This window comes from Lepus europaeus, chromosome 22 (genome assembly GCF_033115175.1).
Source record: "Lepus europaeus isolate LE1 chromosome 22, mLepTim1.pri, whole genome shotgun sequence".
Lineage (NCBI taxonomy): Eukaryota > Metazoa > Chordata > Mammalia > Lagomorpha > Leporidae > Lepus > Lepus europaeus.
The window spans coordinates 26692976-26714033 of NC_084848.1; positions in this window are offsets into that span (position 1 = coordinate 26692976).

A 21058-nucleotide genomic window follows, 5' to 3' on the forward strand; every position below is an offset into this window, starting at 1 on the left:
CCACGCTCTTATGTAGTTCTGTTTCCTTACAACCCTCCTCGATAAGCTGCTGTTGGCGACTTCTGGCCAGGCGTTGGCTGAACTCTGGGAAGATGGGCGTGTTCCTGTAGAACAGCGAGTGAAGGCTCTCCTTCGGGATCAGCCTCCAGGGTGGTGTGAAAATCTTAGGGAACTGAGGCAGGTGCTGGGGAGAAACTGAGGCTTGAGTCACTCGGCACGGTGAGGAATAGCCCAGAAGTTGCTGTTTTCACCCTGGGGCCATCAGCCTATCTCCAGCCAACCCCCAGCCCCGTGGTTAAGACCTTTAATCACCGTGTGCCTCAGTTTCTCCTCCTGTAAAACAGGAGCTCTAATACTATCAACGTCCTATCAGCCTCCTAAGTGGTTCTGGGGATTCCATGAGATTGTATGCATAAATGCTTAGCACCAAGCCTGGCACATACTCACCCAATATTAGCGCTTCCTGTTTTATGGAGCCCACGATGCCTGGCGTTGCTGGGCACAGGGTGGGGGTCACGGAATCCCAGCTTTCTGGCACTCCCCCAGGAGGTGATGCTGAAAGCAGCTGGTGCTGTCTGGCTGGGGACCCTGGCTTGCTCCTGGCCCTTATCAGCGGTGTGAGGAGCCAGGCTGCAGCCCCGCTAATGAGGAAAGCAGGAGACCAGCCCTTCCTCCACAGGAGACGTGGTCTGCCCAGCCTCTTGGCCGACCTCCTCGCATTGCGAGATCTGACTTCCTCCCTCTGTTTTCTTTTGAATAGAAAATAACCCGTCCCTGCCTCTGGCCCTCACCTCCCGCTCTGCAGCCCAGCCTCTAACTTTTGGAAATGAGGTTGTTGGAAACACCCTGTTTTGAAAAAGCCAAAGCCCCCTCCCCCACCCTATCCCACTCCCCCTCCTCTCGCTAGGAGCGCCCAGGGCAAACTGCACCTGCGTTTCTCACTCAGCGAGGCTGAGGTCTTTCCTGCAGATCACACAGCAGGAATGAGGAGCAGCCGGACTTGAAATCAGGCCTCGAGAAGTCTGCTCCCATACCTCCTTCCCCTGGGGGTGCAGGGCGGGGAGTCAGTGCTCCTGGAGTATGGGGCCAGGTGAGGGGCAGGAAGGAGGAATGGAGAGGCTGTTGCCTGGTTTTGCCTCAGGCCGGCCATGGCTGTGGCTGGTGATACCAACTGCCAGGCCCCAAGGGACTTTTCTCCCTTGGACCTGGCCCAGAGGCACTGCCCCTGCCTCCTCCTTCAGCCCCTTCCCGCCCGCCCTACCCGCTTGGTGCTTGGCCCCTTGCAGGGTCTACAGTGCCTGTACCCCCGTCTCCTACTGGGGACCTCTGGGTGAGGTGGCTGTCTCCGAGCTGTGGTCGCCTTTGGCTTCTGCCCCAGGAGCTGCAGACTGGCCAGCCCCTGGTGTGTGTTGGATGAGGTGCAGCTGGGTTGGGACAGGAAAACCCAGCCTGGTGTTGAGGCAGACAGAACCTCAGTTCAGACCGCTGCGCAGCCAGCTCTTTTCTACTTCCTGGGGGTGGTGGGTGGGGGTGGGGGCTCCTCCCCAGACCCCTACCCCTTGCAGGCCTGCGGACTGCTCTGGTCTCCAGCCTGTCTGCCCCAGTAGCTGCCCTTGTGGCCAGTAGTAACCGTAGCTATCTGGAGGCATTCCCCAGGGCTTGGGAAAATACCCTACCCTTGACCCTGACCCCTGGGGGAGAGGAATGTTGAGGCTGGGAGCTTGAGTAGGCTCTGCTGGCCTGGCAGGCAGCCTGCCTGTGCCTCAACACAAGGATGGGGACAGGCCAAAGGGGACAGGGACTCTCCCAGCACGAACAGAAAGACCGAGGGCCCCAGGGGCTGGCGACTGCAGTGTCTTGTTCTTGGAGTGGGTCCCCGGGCCAGAGCCCCGAGCTGGCTCCTGAGGCTGTCCCCTTCCTTGTTGGACTGTTCACATGTGTAGTGTCCTGGGAGGCTGTCCCCAGAGCCCTCTCTCTCCAGGGAGGCTGGGTGAGCTGCCCGGGGTTAACAGGGAGGATCCTGGGGGTGGGTGAAAGGCAAGTCTCTGTCTCCTCAGCTGAAAATGGCAGGTGGGGCTGGAGCTGTGGTCTGAGAAGCCCTGTGATTCCTCCAGGGACCCCACAGGCTGGGCAAGGGGCTGTGGCGGGGCAGGGAGCAGGGGCTCAAGGGTGGACCCCTTTTCATCCACAGTAGCTGCTCAGCTTTCAGTTCACGCCCTTGACCTGGCCCAGGGAGGCCTCAGAGGGCTCTGCTCTGTGCATCCATCACCTTCATCCTGTGCGATCTGCAGGCCTCTCCTACAGCTTCCTGTGGCTCCAGCGCTCTCCTGCCTCGGGGAGTTTTCTCCTAATAGCTCCTGCCTGGTCCACTCTCCTCCCTCCTTCTTTTCCTGCCTGCTATGCCCCCTTGTAGATCTCAGCTCCTCGGGGCTGCCTTCCCCCCTCCCCAGGCCTGTATTAGGTCACCTGCCTGCAAACGCCCCTTTCTGAGCTCTCCTTCAATGGCCACTCACTGCTGATCTACTAGGTGCTCCATGTCTCTCTCCCCCACCAGACTGTAAGAGCCAGAGGACAGGAATCAGGGGTGCATCATGGCATTTGATGGATGTTTGTTGAGTGCTGAAACACTGTCCAAAGGTTTTTGCTGCTTAGTTTATATATATATGTATGTATGTATGTATATATATGTATATGTATGTATGTATATGTGCAGTCACTTTTTAAAAAAAGATTTATTTATTTTGAAAGGCAGAGTTGCAGAGAGGCAGAGGCAGTGTGGGGAGGGTGTCCTCCATCTGCTTGTTCACTCCCCAGATGGCTGCAATGGCCAGAGCTGGGGGGATCTGAAGCCAGGAGCCAGGAGCTTCTTCCAGCTCTCCCATGTGACTGCAGGGGCCCAAACACTTGGGCCACCTTCCACTGCTTTCCCAGGCCATAGCAGAGAGCTGGATTGGAAGTGGAGCAGCCGGGTCTCAAACGGGCACCCATATGGGATGCCAGCATTGCAGATGGTGGCTTTACCCGCTATGCCACAGTGCTGGCCCCTGTGCAGTCACTTTTACCACCAAAATATGCCAGGCCCTCCCCATTAAAACCTCGCTTGGTCTTTTCTTATCTTCTGGGGTGCTTACAAGGCAGTGTGTGGGCAGTAAGGGGGAGAACAATAGAGGAATCCCCAGAAAGCCAGCACAATAGCCCTTTGCACTCCACGGGAGAAGTAGCTGAGGGTGGGGCCTGAGGAGGAGGGCGGAGCCTGTGTTCAGACCTCCCGGAGTCTCGGGTTTTGCTGGTGTCTGGGCACACCTGTCCCACAGCGCTCCAGCTGTCTGCTGGGGCGGGAGGGCAGGCAGCTCCTCAGACCACAAGGACCAGGGCTCTCAGACCAGCTGTTTTCTTGCCTTCCTTTCAGTGGCTGACCCTGTGTTGTCCCTAGTCGGTTCCAAGCAGCCTGGGAGACTTCCAAGCCTGTCTCTTACAGGCCAGCTGTGTGTCCCCTGGCTGCGAGCTCGCGCATGGAGAACAGGTGGGTGGTAATTATCGTAGCAGGAGCGGAGCGTAACTGGAAGCTAAGGAGACAGCTCTATCAAGCTGTCAAGAGCAGAAACCACCTTCCCCTCCTGCGCTTGCTCTTGTAGGGGGAGAGGGAGAGGCGATTCGAGTCTGGAGCAGGAGCCTTGGCCCTGTGATGGATTCTGGAAGTTCCCATAGCCCGCCCCCTCATCTCCCGGTTCTGAATGCATATCCCATGTGGAGTGAACATCTGTTGTGTGCAAATGCCCAGCACTCTGTCCCCGGCCTCCTGTAACAGAAACTCAATGTTCCTTTGGGGAACTCCCCACTTCCTCTCCCCGCCCTCCGTTCTCAGACCTGGACACAGGACGCAAGGTCCCAGCAGAGTGGGAACTTTGAATCTGGGTTGGAGTCGCTACTGACGGTGGAAGGCGAGTGGCCTGGTGCCATCCAGAGCCAGGAGCTCACGTGCCCCTGCCCCCAGGCCCCCAGAGCTGCCTGGACCCCTGGCTTCCCAGGCAGAGTTGCTGAGAGCCTCCCTGAGTACCCTGGACCCGGCCACTGACTTCCGTTCCCAGTTTCAGTTGGCCAGAGCCGGCTTCTGGAACTGGCATCCCCTGCGCTGTATTCCAGCCATCTTCTCCCCTCGTTCTACCTGCAAATCCGTTTTCTCTGAACACCTCTGTGTTCTCTCCCATCAAAGTCTACACCCACGGAAGGGTCTGCACCGGCATTTGCGCTTCAAAGTAAAGGAAAACCGAGTCCTTTTTCTCCTAGAGGTAGATGCATTGTTAGCTCCATCTCTGTGTGTTGGCTAAGGTTTGCCTTTGCCTCTTGTTTTAGGGATTAGGAATATTCAAGAAGAGGTGGAATCCCCCTCAGCATCTCCAAGGGCCTTACTTTCCAAACCTCTCTCAGGTTCCTAAATCCATGGATGAACAAGTCCTTTATAGAAACCAGTGTAGTATTTGCACATAACTACCCACATCTCTGTATACCTTAAATAGTCTCTTGTTAACATTCAATACCAGGACACTGTAAATGCTACATAAGTGGCTGTTACACAGCTCTGTTTAGGGGATAATGACAAGGCAAGGAAGTCTATATGCAGTCAGTACAGCTGCCACCATTGTAGGCCTAACTACATAGCACAAGAGCAGACGCCAGGCAAACAGTGCTTAAACAGTATGTGCTGGGGGAGGCAGGAATCTCTGGCCTGCTGGGGGCCACAGCACATGCGTAGTACTTGGTATGTGGAAAGTTCAAGTTTCAGCCTTTGGGTTTTTCTCAAATATTTCCTATCCTCAGTTGATTGAACCTGTGCATGGGGAGCCTTCAGATATTGGGGCTGCCTTTGTTCCAGGGGACAGAGTGGCTCTGACCACTGACCCCTGCATTTCCGTCACTTGCACGTACTAGGAGTTGCCTTGTCCATCTGGTAGCTGTGTCTGTGTGCCACCCAAGTCTTATCCCCTGACACCCAGCGAACTTTGTCCCCCCTGGAGTCACCTGCTCCAGGCTGGGAGGTCTCTAGGCAACACAGCCGAGCACCTGCAGTGCGTAGGGTCCTAAGCTAGGTGTGTACAGGCCAAATGCCTTGTTGAGCAAACGCTACTGAGCCTCTCCTGCATGCCCGGGGTGCTGGGGGAGAGCAGTCGGGGTGACCCAGGAGGAGTGCTGCGACCCGCCTCACCTGTCTCTCGGTGTCTATAAATGAGGGCTCTATGGTTGCAAGCAGCAACAAGGACTCTGACTGATTTGTATATAAAAAAATAGAAGAGTGGGGATACCTGAAACATTTTAGGAGCCAATAGAAAAGAACAGGTAGGAATCAAGAAAGCCAGGAATAGAGGCCGGCATTGTGGCATAGTGCCGGCATTCCATGTGGGTGCTGATTCAGGTCCTGGCTGCTCCACTTCCAATCTGGCTTCCTGCTGGTTTGCCTGGGAGGTCAGTGGAGGATGGCCCAAGTGCTTGGACCGCTGCCGTCCATGTAGGAGACCCCGGGGAGGTTCCTGGCTCCTGACTTCACCCTGGCCCTTGCAGCCATCTGTGAAGTGGGCCAGCAGATGGAGTAGTGTCTTTCCCTCTCTCTGTGACCCCCGGCTTTTGGATAGATGAAATGACTCTTAAAAAATAAATAAATAAAAAGCCAGGAATCTAGGCCATGATGGGGCCATGATGAAGCCCCAGGAACTCACTGGAGCATGTCTTTGGGAGCTGAGTTGGAAGTTCAGGGTCAAGTCGTGGCAGAGAATTGGGCTGGGCCAGTTTGGGTCTGTGCCCTGTGGCAGGGAAGGGCAGGCCCCTAAAGGAAAAGTGATGCTGGTGGCAGAATAGGAGACAGGTGCTGGGCAGAGCCCACTGCGGGCAGCAGCCAGAGGGTAACGCCTTAGCCTTGGGCTAATCCCATGGCAACCACAGGTGGAGCGAAGGCGCCATCCCGTGAACCTTGCTGCAGGAGGGCTCAGGTGGGTAAACTGAGACCTCCAGAGGGGAAGCAGTCACAAGCTGGGTTCTGTGGGTCTCTGACCACAGCCGGGTTTCTAACCTGGAGCCCGCTGCCCAGGCTGGGTCCCCAGGCTCTGCTTCTGCTAGAAACTTTCCCTTCCAGAGGTGGGGTTGGGGTGACCCCCCCCCCCCCAGCGTGTGCTCCACAGGTATGCATCCAGCCACCCTGCCCTGGCCTGCTCGGTGCTGGGAGGCAGAATCCGTTCCCTAACATTTCCGGCTCCATGCTCAGGGTCCAAACAGGAATCCATCCTTGAGCCCCTGGGTCCTGGACCGCAGAGAGGAACAAACATTTGAGGGACGAGCTGCCCCTGCACGTGCAAAATACAGTCCTGGCTTGGGGGCTGGGGCTGTGGCGAGGCTTTCTGGGCAGTCCCTGGGGCTCCCAAAGGGCCCCTTCCTCTAGGGTGTCAGGAGAAATCCACAGTGAGGGCCGCCAGGCTCATCTCCTGCTCCCGGCCCGCCCCTGCAGTCACGGAGCCAGACAAGCCCATCCCTCTGGGTGTTTACAGTCTGCCACGCTGGGCTGCTGGGCCACCGCACCCCACGACCGCCCAGCCCTGATGAAGTCAGTGGCTGCCTGGACCTTGCCTCCGCTCAGCCTCTATGCACAGGGCCTGTGGCAGCAGCTGGCACCCCTCCCTGCCCTCCTCCTGGAGCCCTTTGGCTCTCTCTCTCCCGCACGGCACGGTCCCCTGGCATCTTTCTAATCCCCTTTCCCGCAGGAGGCCGTGTTCCAGCCGCATCTGAGCAGCCCTCGCCTCCCAGCCCCTTCTCCTGGAAGATCCAGCCCTGAGCTTGGGCACCCAGGGTGTGTGGGGAGGGGCGGGCCCTGTTTCCACCCAGCTTGTCCTCTCCTGTCCAGCTGGCACGGGGAGGCCCCTGCGCGAGCGCTGGCCTTCACACGCTGGGCTGCTTCCGCCAGCTTCCACCTCATTAGTGCAGGTATGACAGGAGCCAGACCTGCCTCCTGCCCGACACGGAGTCAGGGCCCCGCCCGGCTCCCTGCGTGTCCCACCCAGTCTAGAACGCTTGGCACACAGCATCAGCTTCCTTGCCTCGCCTCCACCCCCCTGTGGTGCTCTCTCTCTCTCTCTCTCTCTCTCTCTCTCTTTCTGGCTCTCCCTGGCCCTCCCTGGCCTGGCTTTTTTTCCAAGCTCTGGCGAGGGGGAAGCCCTTCTGCCTGCACAACCTGTGGGTTCAGTCCCACCTTCCCCAGCCAGCCCTGGGCTGGGGGGCAGGTCCATAGGTGAGCTGAACAGGACCCGAGCCCTTCCCCTGTCTCCTGGTCCATGGGTGAGCTGAACAGGACCCGAGCCCTTCCCCTGTCTCCTGGGAAAACAGGAAACCACCCCAGATGGCCAGGAGCTTCACCAGTTCTTATGGCGGCTGCCTCCCCTTTCCGATACTGTCGCACGGAGCTTTCCTAGTGTTTGGATTCTCTCACTGTCCCTGCTCCCCGTGGCTACTCGCCTGCCCATTTTTTTTTTTTTAAAGATTTATTTATTTATTTGAAAGAGTTACACAGAGAGAGGAGAGGCAGAGAGAGAGAGAGAGAGAGAGATCTTCCATCTGATGGCTCACTCCCCATTTGGCCACAGCTGCTGGCGCTGTGCTGATCCGAAACCAGGAGCCAGGAGCCTCTTCCGGGTCTCCCACACAGGTGCAGGGACCCAAAGACTTGGGCCATCTTCTACTGCTTTCCCAAGTCATAGCAGAGAGCTGGATTGGAAGTGGAGCAGCCAGGTCTCAAACCGGTGCCCATATGGGATGCCGGTGCCCCAGGCCAGGGCATTAACCCGCTGTAACACGGCGTCAGCCGGTGCCTATTCTGTTTTCCAAAGCTGTTTTTGTCCCCTCCCCTCCACTCTGTCTCCAGTGAGCACAGAGAATGCAACTTCTACATTAACCAGAGGCCAAGCCTTGAGAGAGAGAGAGGAAGATTTGGGGAAATCTTCCCTTGGCCTGCTTCTTCTCTGGGCAGAGCGGTTTCCAGAACCTTCTTCTGGGATATTATCCATCGAGCAGCCCTGCTGCATCTTCACGCCTTGTCCTCTTGATTCGTCCTCATGTATCCCAACGTCTGCCGCAGACTCCAGCGGCAGAGCCTAGGCACCGGGCTAGGGGAGCGCGGGAATGAGATTATGGGTGTGAAGTCACTGTAGTGAGTCACAGCCAGCGTTCAACAGCAAAACAGACGAGAGCAAGTGGAAAACGTGAGCACAGCGCACGCAGCAGAGAAGTGTCTGTTACAGAGAGACGAGGAGACCGCCCAGCCTTTGTGGAAATGGATTGAAGGACACGTTTAGGGCTAGGCGTTTGCAGAGGTCCACCTGCTGTTTGGATGCTCACATCCTACAATGGAGCGCTTGGTTTGAGTCCCAGCTCCTCCACTCCTGTTCCAGCTTCCTGCTAACGCACACCCTGGGAGACAGCAGATGGTGGCTCAAAGTACTTGGGTTCCTGCCACCCACATAGGAGAACCAGGTGGAGTTCCTGGCTCCTGGCTTCAGCCTGGTCCAGCCCTGGCTGTTCTGGGCATCTGGGGGAGTGAACCAGCAGATGGGAGGTATCCCCCCTACCTCGTCACTCTGCCTTTTGAGTAAATAAATAAATCTTAAAAAAGAAAAGCAGAGTGGGTACTTGAACCCAGGCTCCTAGATACGAGATGTGAGTGTCCCAAGCATCGGCTTAGCAGTTGGGCCCTCGCCCCTCCCCCACCCCACCTAGCTTGACTCCATGGGGCAGACTGAGGAGCGTGCACTTAGCTGCGCATCTCTAGCGCTGTTACCCACACGTCCGTGTGTCCCTGGGACTTTGGGACCATTTCCGTGTACCTCGGAAAAAAACAGTGGCAAACTCTGCGAGGGACCTGGCACATAGAAGACGCTCAGCGAATGTCGGCTGGAAGAGAGGTCGCCTCTTGAGTGTCCCCTTTGGTGCCAGACAGCACCCTATCTCGTCAGGTCCACTGTGGGAGCCAATGAGGACTCCTTCCCTCTTGGCCGTGACGTTGGAGCACACCCTGGGGCAGTGCTGACTGGTGACGGTCCCGGCTGGCGGCAATTCAGGCTGTGCAGAAGCCCTACCAGCTTTGCAAGTCTTTGAGAACAAAATTCTTCTGACTTCTAGAAGCTCCCACATGGGCTTTGATTTCTGCACCGTGGTGAGCATTCCCGGTGCGTGATTAACCAAGCAAACAAGCAAAGCCCCAATTAAGAAATCTGTGTCACATTCCTTTCTGGGACCCACTCGCAGGCTGGCTGTCCCCCAGTGGCCTCCCAGGAGGCGGGCACATAGACTTGTGTGGGGAGGTGTCTTTTATTTTTGATTAATTAATTAATTTTATTCATTTGAAGGGCAGAGAGAGAGAGAGAGAGATCTCCCGTCTGCGGATTCACTCCCTAGATACTCTCAATAGCCGAGGCTGGGCCAGGCCAAAGCCAGGAGCCTGGGGCCCAGCCTGGGTCTCTCACATGGGTGGCAGGGCTGTGATCTGCTGCCTCCCAGAGTGTGCGTTAGTAGAAAGGTAGAATTGAAAGTAGAGCTGAAGGCCGGCGCCGCAGCTCAATTGGCTAATCCTCCGCCTTGCGGCACCGGCACACCAGGTTCTAGTCCCGGTCGGGATGCCGGATTCTATCCCGGTTGCCCCTCTTCCAGGCCAGCTCTCTGCTATGGCCCGGGAAGGCAGTGGAGGATGGCCCAAGTGCTTGGGCCCTGCACCCCATGGGAGACCAGGAGAAGCACCTGGCTTCTGCCATCGGATCAGTGCGGTGCACCAGCCGCAGCGCGCCAGCCGTGGCGGCCATTGGAGGGTGAACCAACGGCAAAGGAAGACCTTTCTCTCTGTCTCCCTCTACTGTCCACTCTGCCTGTCAATAAATAAAAATTAAAAAAAAAAAAAAAAAGAAAGTGGAGCTGAGATTTGATCCGGGGCACTCCAATATGGGAGTCCCATATTGGACATATAGTCCCAATATTGGCCATCCCAAGGGAAGTCCTCACCACTATGCCGAATGCCCGCCCCTTACTTGTGTCTTGTGTCCTCTCCTTCTCCTCTCCTTCTCCCTATCTCGAGAGCCCTCGGCTTGGTCACCATGAACTTTGTCTTGCACCTTCTGCCTGCCGTGCCTTATCCTTGGGGGCGTGGTAGATGAGCCTGAGGCCCCTGCGGGGTGGGATTGGCCTGCACGGGGCCTGGTCTTCTCATGCCATCCTCTGTCCCTTCAGCCTCTTTTCGCCTGACCTCCCAGGATCACTCAGGTCTCCCTGCTGACCTGGGTGAAACCTGCTGCTGGGTGACACCTGACCGCCGAGCCACTCATAGCTCAAGGCAGCTCTCGGAGGTTAAAGAACTCCTGGCCACAGCAGTGCTGCTCTAGGGGGCAGGGCCACTCCACCTTCCTACAGGACAGGCTCTTGGGCTCTTCGATGAGGAGCCAGAGGCCGAGGGTGGAGACGAGACCTTGACCGAGAGACGGAATGAAATCTTAGGCTACGTAGCCCTGGGATGTGTCTATATACTGCGTTTACTGGCAGTGGAAATTCATGCTCCTGTGTTTTTGTTGATCCTGATCCTGGATGTGGACCCCCACTGTGGACCACACTGCAACAGAGACAGTGGTACTAAGTTCCGCGGGAGGAGCACCCAGCAGCGAGAACAGCTATGGCCCTGGGTCCTTCTCTCACTGTTGGCTCCTGCGCCTGACCCGCTCTCTACTTGGATATCCCGCCATTCTCTCCTTTCCCCAACCTCCAAGTAGCAAACCCTTAACTCTCTGAATGGATTATATATCCTGTAACTCACCAGTGTCAAGTGCGCCCTTCAATTACTGTTAGTAAATTTACCACGTTTTGCAACCATCACCATAAATCAATAGTAGAGCATTTTAATGACCCGCATTGCATTCCCTGTGGCCATGTATCATTAATCCTCTCCTTCAATGCCCACCTGTGTTCTTAGAATCTTCTTTCTGTATCTTTGCCTTTCCTGGATACCTCACATAAATGGAACCATACACTCTGTGATGCTAGGTGACTGGCTTTTTTCACTGTGCATAATGGTTTTGCATTTCCTCCAGGTGGGCACTTGTATTCACCATTCACACCTTTTTATCGCCAAATGAGATTTCCACACGGGGCAATAGCAGATCTTGTCTGCTCCCCCATTGACAGACATTTCATCACCAGCCAACGTTTGGCCTTAACGCCGCTAAAAACTTCCATGTGCAACTCTCTGTGCAGATCCAGTCAACCCCCGACTCTACTCTTCTCTTTGCTAAGATACTCTCTCCATGCCTGCAAGCGTGATTGTCAAGCTGTACAGCCCACAGCCATGGCCTGTCCCTCCTGGTTTCCCTGCTGGGTGGCATCTTCCAGCCTTCCTTGTTGTAAGGTACAACTGTGTCACTGAGCCCCGGTTAACGGCAGGTGGGGAGTGATGTTTGTCTCTCCCAGCACCACCCTGTGAAAACCCATGCAGTCTTCCATGTTCTTTTTCTCTTCCCATCGTCGCTTGGCTGAATTGGAAGGAGGAAGAAATCTCTTGAGATAGTGGAGCTCTGTAGTGGATGGATCCTAGATCCCTGAATGACTGTGTGGATTGTGCAAGCCGTCAATCTGTTATGAGTAATGCCAACACAGAGCAAGTGGAACCCCTCTCCTACCCAGAGTCCTCAAACACTTGAAGATTGTGTCTGAACAGCTTGGAATCCATTGTTACCATCTCTGTTCTGAGCCCTGGCTTCTAACCACGACGGAACTAGAGCTTTTGGAAGGTCGCACGTTAGTTTATTTTAAACCAGGAGCCAACTAGGCTCTGCCTTTTCAACGGTTCTGCACCACTACTCCCTCTCCCCAGATTCCAGTCTTTTCCCATGAACAGCTATCAAAGCAAGTATCTCCATCCTTAAATAAATGATTGATTGTTTTTGGACCAAGATGCAACACTTTTTCACTTATCGCCATGAAAATCTCAACTTATCTACATCAGTTGCTATCATGCTTTCATGATTCAAGTTTTATAGTTTGTTCCTCCAGTCCTATGTCATGTGAAAATTTGATAAAAATGCTGTTTCTGACCTCAGATTGTGAGAAGTCTTGTGCAGGTCACAGCCCTGACTCATGCAGGGCAGTGGCTCTCAATGGTGTCGCCATGGGGAACGGGAGTTTAAACATCTACCCGTCAGCCCAACCACGTTACTGAGAGCTCTGCATTGTCTCCGTCTCTCCACATGGAACCTGGTTTTAATAGAATTAAAAATATTGCAAAATGTCTCTAATCAAACACCCCTTTGAAAAAAGGAAATGGGTAGCATCTGATTTGGTTTATTTTTTTTTTAAGGATATGGAAAGATACATATAGATTGTTTTAAAAAAAGATTTATTTATTTTATTTGAAAGGCAGAGTTACAGAGAGGCAGAGAGGGGGTGGTGGTCTTCCATCCACTGGTTCACTCCCCAGATGCCTGTAATGGCCAGAGCTGGGCCAATCCAAAGCCAGGAGCCAGGAGCTTCTTCCATGTCTCCCACACAGGTGCAAGGCCCAAGGACTTGGACCATCTTCCACTGCTTTTCCAGGCCATAGCAGAGAGCTGGATCAGAAGTGGAGCAGCCAGGACTCAAACAGGCATCCATATGGGATGTCAGCACCATAGGCAGTGGCTTTACCTGCTACGCCACAAGCAACATCCCTACAAATAGATTTATTTTAAATACTACTCTATTTTTTAAAAAGACTTATTAGTTCATTTGAAAGGCAGAGTGACAGAGAGAGAGGAGAGATCTTCAATCTGTTCATTCACTCCCCAAATGTCTGTAAGAGCAGATCTGGATTGGACCAGAACCAGGAACCAGGAACTCCATTCAGGTCTCCCACATGGAGGCAGGGATTCAAGTACTTGAGCCATCACCTGCTGCCTCCCAGGATGCATTTAGCAGGGACCTGAATCTGAAGCAGAGCAGCTGGGACTCGAACCAGCACTCTGTTACAGGTGTCTCAAGTAGTGACTTAACCCACTGTGCCAGGGTGAACAGGTGGCTTGGGATTGGGGAACCGGGAACTCACCAGAGCTGAGCCCCACCTTGATCAACCCCAACCTACTCCTTCAGCCTCTTCTCTTTCCGTACCCCTTTCACATCGAGCTCCAGTCACCGGGGTGGTTGTGACTCCCCCTGCAGCTCCGGCTGCCCATGCACGGCCTTCCCCTCCCACCCCTCCCCTCGCGGTGGACTCTTCTTTAGCCTTCAAGATCCAAGTTCAGGTTGTGACTCCTTGAGAAGTGCGCCCTGGCCGACCCCTCCCTGCGTGGCCAGCACCCTCTCAGTGGGCTGGAGAGCCCGTGATAATTCCCCTACAGAGCCACTTGGCTGCCACACAGGGTCCTGTCCATCCCAGTGTCTAGCACAGAGCCTGGCATCCCTGAGACCCCCAAAAATGTGTCGCTGCCTTGAGAGGCACCATGATCCTTGACAAACAAGCTGAGCCCGAGGGACAGGAGCTTAGAAGACCTTCAGGCCTCACGAATGGCCCGAGGCTCCCAGCCACATCTTCTTAAAAGCTTTACGATGTCTTTAAATTTTATTTGAAAGGGGAGGGGGGAAGAGAGAAAGAGAGAGAGAGAATCTTCCATCCATTGGTTCACTCCCCAAATGGTCACAACAGCTGGGGCTAGGCCCAGTCAAAGCCAACTACTTGGGCCCCTGCCACCCACATGGGAGACCCGGATGGAGTTCCGGGCTCCTGGTTTTGGCCTGGCCCAGCCCTAGCTGTTGAGGTCATTTGAGTGTGAACTAGTGGATGGAAGTTCTCTATCTCTCTCTCTCTTTTAAATAACTATATGGATTTTTTCTGAAAAGGAGTCGGGAACTCAGCCAGGGTCTCCCATGTGGGCGGCAGGGACCCAGCAGCTTGAACCATCACCTGCTGCTTCCCAGGGAGCACATTAGCAGAAAGCTGAAATTAAGCAGAGCTGGGACTCAAACCCGGGCACTCTGGTAAGGGATGTGGCTGTGCCAAGTGGCACCTTAACTGCTGTGCCAAATGCTCATCCCACCAGCAAACACCTTAAGGTCAAAGTTGCAGGTGGCAGACTTGCACAGCTAATGGGGGGTGGGTAGGGAATAGTGTGTGTGTGTGGGTGCACATGTGTGTGTGAGAGAGAGAGGGGGAAAGAGAGAGGACTCTGTGGAGCAATGGTTCAACCAGAAATGGGGACCGCTTCCCCCCAGTCGTCACGGACCCTTCCCTGTTCTTGCCAACCAGAAGAGGGGCGATGCTGACCGCTCACCCCCTGTGCTCCCCCGCCGCCCCCTAGCTCCTCTCCTCTCCTCTCCTCCAGCAGCTCCGACACTTGCCCTTTCTGTCCCGCTCGGCTGTGGGTGCTGCCATTCTTGGATGCACACCTGCTTCTGGTCTGTCCACTCCTCAGACCAAATCAGCATGGACATGGGAATTCATCGAGTGAAATCCTTTATAGCTGGGAAACTGAGGCTCAGGGGCAGGGAAAGGGGCGTGATTAGGGAGACACGGGCGTGGGGGGCGTGAGGCTAGAATCCAGGCTGGTGCTCCCTGCTTTGACCCTACTCCAGCTTCGAATGGAAGAGCCTTTTGCCCCCGAGTTGCCTGTGTGCCTAGCCTGGGGAGACACGGGGCATGGTGACTCTGCAGTCTCAGGCCATCAGTTTGGGGACACAGGGCTTTTGAGCTTACAGCAGGAGCCACCCAAGCTAGGGGTCCTGAGACCTGCATTCTCCCCGTCCGTATGTCACTGCCCAGCTGTGTGGCCCGGGGCAAGCCGCTCCCTCCTCTGGCTTTATGCCCTGGGATTTAATGAGCTGCACCAGAACTGTGAGCTCCAGGGCACAGGGACCCGGCCGCCCCCACCCACCCTGTTTTCAGAGGAACGTTTCACAGTTCACACTTTCAGAGACAATCTGATTGGTCCAATAACCCATAATGTCTGTATTCAAGGGAGACCACAGAGTCTTGGGCCATCAGCCAACGAGAGGGCTGTCTTTGGGTCAGGAGCTCATTCCTGGTCCAATCAGCCTAGAGGGGTACGTCATTGGTAAATAGGAGTGGGCTTCAAAACATTCATGGAAAATAAAATTAAAGAACAAGTTTATTTCCCTGTTTAAAAAAAAAAAACAAAACTTGAAATCCATGCATAGGAGGGGTCTTTAAAACATTCATGGGAGATGTGTCTTATGAAAAAGTTATGCTTGAATTTCCAAAAAAAAAAAATTTGAAAGATTTATTTATTTGAAAGGCAGAGTTACAGAGAGACGGGGGTAGAGACAGAGAAAGGTCCTCCATCTGCCAGTTCCCTCCCCAAATGGCTGCAACAGCTAGGCCTGGCCAGGCTGAAACCAGGAACCTGAACTCCATCCAGGGATGGTGGGAGCCCGGGTACTTGGGCCATCTTCCGCTGCCTTCCCCCCGCACATGAGCAGGGAGCTGGGTCAGGAGCTAAGCAGCCAAGACTCAAACTGTTGATCCGATGTGGGATACAAGCATTACAGGCAGCAGCTTAACCTGCCCTGCTATAATTCTGGCCACTCAAAAATTTTTTACATGAGCATAAACTTATCTTTTAATTCCATTTGTCTACAAATATTTTTTAAAAATTGATTTATTTGAGAGGCAGAGACAGAGTGCTCCCACCTGCTGGTTCACTCCCCCAAAACCTGAAATGGCCAGGGCTGGGCTGGAGCCAAAGTCAAGGGCCAGTAACACATTCCAGGCCTCCCATGGGTGGCGGACACTCAACTTCTTGGGCCATCCGTGCTGCTTCTCAGGGTCACTAGCAGGATGCTCAAGTCAGGAGTCAGCGTGAAACCCAGCACCCTGACGTGGGACATGGGCATCTTAACCATCAGAACAAATGCCCACCCGTGGACACGCTGCAGTACCCTCACCCAGTGGCTTTTTCTGGACGCTCTGTGTAGAAAGATGTCTAGTCAATCTTTTCTTCTTAAAGATTTATTTATTGGAAAGGCACAGTGACAGAGAGAGAGAGGGAGAAAGATTCCATCCAGCTGTCCACTCCCCAAACAGCCCAAGGACTTGGGCCATCGTCTGTTGCTTTCCCAGGTGCATTAGCAGGGAGCTGGACTGGAAGTGGAGCAGCCACCAATGCTGCCTTTACTGCTGCAGAAACTGGCTCACTGAGCCACTTAGCCCAGGTCTCATCACTGGCAAAGGTTAGAACTGGCTGAGGAGGCCGGCGCCGTGGCTCAACAGGCTAATCCTCTGCCTTGCGGCGCTGGCACACCGGGTTCTAGTCCCAGTCGGGGCGCCGGATTCTGTCCCGGTTGCTCCTCTTCCAGTCCAGCTCTCCGATGTGGCCTGGGAGTGCAGTGGAGGATGGCCCAAGTGCTTGGGCCCTGCACCCCATGGGAGACCAGGAGAAGCTCCTGGCTCCTGGCTTCTGATCAGCGCGGTGCGCCGGCCGTAGCGCTCCAGCCGCGACGGCCATTGGAGGGTGAACCAGCGGCCAAAGGAAGACCTTTCTCTCTGTCTCTCTCTGTCCACTCTGTCAAAAAAAAAAAAAAAAAAAGAACTGGCTGAGGGTAGAACTATAAAACCTGGTGTTCTTCCCACTGTGCCAGAATCAAGGGCCACACCTAGAGGGACAGCAGGCTGCCTAGACGGAGGGAGGCATCTGGGGAGGCTTTCTGGAGGAGGTGGTCTTTAGGATGGGAGTAAGAGGACAGATGGGGGTGATGAAGAACATTCCAGAGGAAGAACGTGAGGGCGACGTGGGTGAGAGGACGCAGGGAGGGAGGAGGCTAGGGGGAGGCTCAGCCTGCAAGGAGGGGAGGGGTAGGAGCCAGGCCCAGGAGGCAGTGGGGAGCCATTGAAGGTTGTTGAGCCGTGACCTGAGCAGAACGCAGAGACTGTGCGGTTAGTTGTCACAGGTCGGCTGTTCCTGGAAGGTCCAGGCAGTGTGGCCCTCACTGCTGAGCCCCCTGGGGACTTGTAGTCCAGTGGAGGTGGGGTGCTAAGGAGATGCTGGTGGCACTGTGGTCTTCAGGCCGGGACCAGAGCGCGGGGGAGAGCACGTGGGCAGAGGCCGCCCCTGGCCACCGCCTGGGGTGGGGGTGGAGGAGGAGCTGCAGGCGCCTCTGCCGCCTGCCTTGGCCACAGCCACCCCTGGCCGTGGTCTGGCCTGGCGAGGCAGCGCACACAGCGTGCCTGTGCTGTCTGTGTGAGTTCCTGAGCGCTGAGATCTTTCATTTGTGTCTGCTGAGCCCTGATGGGCGAGGGGCCAGGCTGCGTTACAACCTCCCAGAGGCCTGCGGGCCAAGGCACTCAGACCAGAGTGGACGGAAACGGGGCGTGAGTCATGCGGCCCGGCGGGGGCCCGGCGGGACCTGGCTGCACCCATGTCTCCCCTCCCCCTCCGCCCCATGTCTGTGCCCTTGCCTGGGGGGTGGATTTCAGGGTCTGGCATTGACCCCACGGGCTTGGGGTCCCTGAGAGAGTAGCAGGCACCAGGGCGAACCCCAGTGAAGGGCCCCACTCCCAACACATACCCCAGGGGAAGACGGGCCAAAGACATGGGGCAGAGGGCCTCCTCATCCCGTCTCTGCCTTGCTGATGAGCAGAAGGGAGCCTTGCAGGCCTCCCTGGCCAAAGCTGGTTCTGGAAAAGACCCCACAGCAGCCCCTCTTCTCTGTCCCCACAAGCTTCACCCCTCAGCTGTCACTGTGTCCCAGCAGGAAGCCCAGGCTGGGGACAGGCTGGGAGAGCCCAGTGATGGCCAAGGGACGTGGCTTCCCGTCCACCTGGTCCTCAGACACCTGCACGGCCATGCCAGCCCCCTGGATCCACCTGCACACTCCCCCAGCCCACTGAGCTGGCCTCTGGGGACAGTGACAGGTGTGCCCGACCATGATCCCCCCGGAACTCCCCCAACCCCAGGGGAGGGCAGGAAGCCCCTGTGGTCTTCCTGGGAGGAATTAAAAGGTGGGGGTCTCCAGTTCCCCAGTGGTCCTGCTCCTGTCTTAGAGACTCTATCAGGAGAAGCTATGCTTCCACGCCCGCCCCGCCCCCCGAGTTCTAGAAGCTCCCCCTCCAGCCAGAGACTGCAGGTAAGTAGGAAATGACCTCTGGGCTTCTGCGAAATGCAGAGCTTTGGGATCAGCCCCCTCTTGCAGCAGAGCCTGGAAGCGGCGGGAAGTGGGTTGTTTTGAAGGTGGTCCTGGTGGCAGAACATCCCGGAGCGAGTGCAGAGTGCGTGGTGGGAAAAGCGCCGGCCCTGGAGCCAGGCAGATGCTGAGATGCGTCCTGGCTCCACTCTGGGCGGTGAGACCTCGGACCACAGGCTTCTCCCCTCGGGGGCTGCGGAGACGACCCAGGGTGGGGGTGAGCCTCAGCCCGCAGCGGCAAGCTCCCGGGGATAGGGTGAGCTTGTCTGCCTCCTTCTCGGTGGGTGGGGATGGCATTCACTGAAACTCACCCTGATGGCATTCGTCTGTCCCGACCCAACATGGAGCCCCAGCCAGCATGCTATGGCAGGGTATGTGACAGGGCCAGCAGCCAGCAGTACCCCCATCACACCACAAACAGCTGGAGGTGGTCTCCCCTCCCCTGGAAGCTGGCATTGGTTTAGGGCCTGGGACCAGAAAAACCGGGAGTGACGCCCAGGGCAGTCACCGGTAGCCTTGGGTTGGTGGGTGGGTCATTTCGCCTCCTGGCTTCATTGGCTCCTCTGACAGGTGAAGGTATGGTACTTCCTTCGTGAGATTATCCTGAGTATCCTTGGAGACCCTGACAGTCAGACACTTAGCACAGCACCTTGTACACGGCAATGCTCCAGCAATACCCCTCAGGGAACAGCGCAGCGGCCACTCAGCGCTTTTTCTCTCTTAAATAAATAAATAAAAAGAAAAGAAAACAGAGCTTCATCCACAGGAGACAGAAACGCTTGCCACAGGGGAATGGGAGGGCCCTTTCCAGAATATTCTGCAGGGCATCCACTCGATGGCCACCCAGCCAGCAAGTCAGGCTCGAGGGGTGGGGAGTGGGGGCCAGGGACAGGCACTGGCCAGCCAGGGCAGGGTGGCGGTGAGTTCTAGGGGGTGCCACACTGTGGTGTCTGAAGCAGAGGGGCTCTGGCAGCTTCCATGGGCCTGGGAGGCCTCTCTCTGCACAGTGCCAGGGTCCTGGCCACACAAGGACCCCCGAGCCTGCGCGCTGCTCCCATCTGGAAGGCTGTGTGTCCAGCCAGCCTTCCTTCAGCATCCTGACTCCTGATTAACCAGGAAGCATGTTCTTTGTTCTGAGCAGGGGAGCAAGCGCTCCTGGGGAGAGGAATTCAGAGCTGGAGGTCTAGGCACTGCCAAAGAAGAAAGCTCCCCAGAATTCCGTCTGGTGAGAGCCTGCGGCCGAGCACAGGGAGCAGAGACCGGTCCTTGCTCGGGGTCCTTATTTACCACATTAGTTCGGGTTCAGAGAGTCCTCCGGCTACCAGCACTATTCCAGCAAGACGTGGGGACACAGTGAGCTCGCCCTGGGTACCCAGCAGCCTGCCGGCCCCGGCATTGTGTGCCTGTGCCGGAATCTCTGTATCAGCACCTTGGGACTCTCTCGGTGGGGCTTTCCAGAGATGACTTCCCTTCCTGGAGCCAAGAGATGGGCGACTGGGCTTGGCCACCAGCATTCTGCGGCCTCATTAGGGAGGAAGCGGGGAGCAGGGTGGGGATGCCGTGAGTCAGGCGCCCTCATAAACAGCCCCTGTTCTTTCACCAGGCAGAGTGGGATGGGGGGTCAGAACGTTCCGGAAACTCCCCATCTCCAGGGAATGGAAATGTGACAAGTGTGACCATTCGGGAATTCAGGACTTTGGCGATGACACCCCCACCCCCACCCCAGTGAGGGACCACTTGAGAGGGGAGGTGGGAGGGTGCATTCCTAAGAGCTCGAGTGCTGGTGGGGAAAACCGACCGCGGTTGAATCCTGCACTTGCCACCGAGCAGCTAGCTGTGTGATCTCGGGCAAGCCGGGAGTTGTTCCCAGCCCGTGTTCTCCGCTGTCTGTGTGGAAACTAAAACACACTGCCTTCCTTTGGTGAAACGAGCCAAGTTATGGAGCACGCTTAACACAGCGCTTGGACCGTAGAGGACTCCATAAATTTTGGCAGCTTAAAAAAAAAAAAAAATAAAAGAACAGAACTCGAGTGTTTATGAGAGTGGCGATTCCGAAGCGCGGCATCAACAGGTTGCAGAGTTCCAGGCGAGGGGAGGGGAGGGGCGGGCAGCCAGGGGCAGACGCGCAGACGGGCAGCAGCTGCGGGTCTTCAGAGTAGATCAGCCATGCTGGGGGGTCCCCAGGAGCACAGGGAGGGAATTTCCAGGGACCCCTTGTCCTGGCTGCAGAGTGGGCAGGCGCTGGGTGGCAAGGGAGGGTTGGGGCTGAGGTCACGGCGAGAGGCTGAATGGGCGGCAGACTTCCAGAAATGCAGACGGAGGAGACGGAGCAGTAATAATGACTTGGACACATAGGAGGAAAAAATAGCTCAGGGACGCAGATGACGCCAAGGTTTCTGGCCTGGTGAGGCTCAGGGGGCTGCGAGGTAAGCGCTGGGGGAGGACGAGGAGAGCTTCCTGAAGGCACGGGGCAGGTAGGGGCGAGTGAGCGAGCTGCACCTGCAGAGCCGGGGCAGCTACCTGGGCGAGGACAGGTCGGCGTGGAGGGAACAGAACGTTCCAGGAACTGGGATTGACGTTCGTCCCCAGATGCAAGGGCTAGGGGCCTCTGGAGCCAACCCTGAAGATGCAAGGCCAGAAACTTGGACCAACAGCTACCACTCAGGACTCAGTCGTTCTCCCCTAAAATGGGCGTGCGGCTCCTAGCCCTCCCTCCTTGACGGGCTTATTCTTTCTTTCAGTTAGCCGCTGCGGCCCTGCCACTGCTTGGCTGTCTCATAGAACCAAGGGCGGTCCCAGGCTCTGGGGAAGCCAGAGCGCTCGTGGTGGCCTGGGGAGCTGCACAGTGAATGGCTTTTAGGATGCTGACCAGGACTTCTCCTGC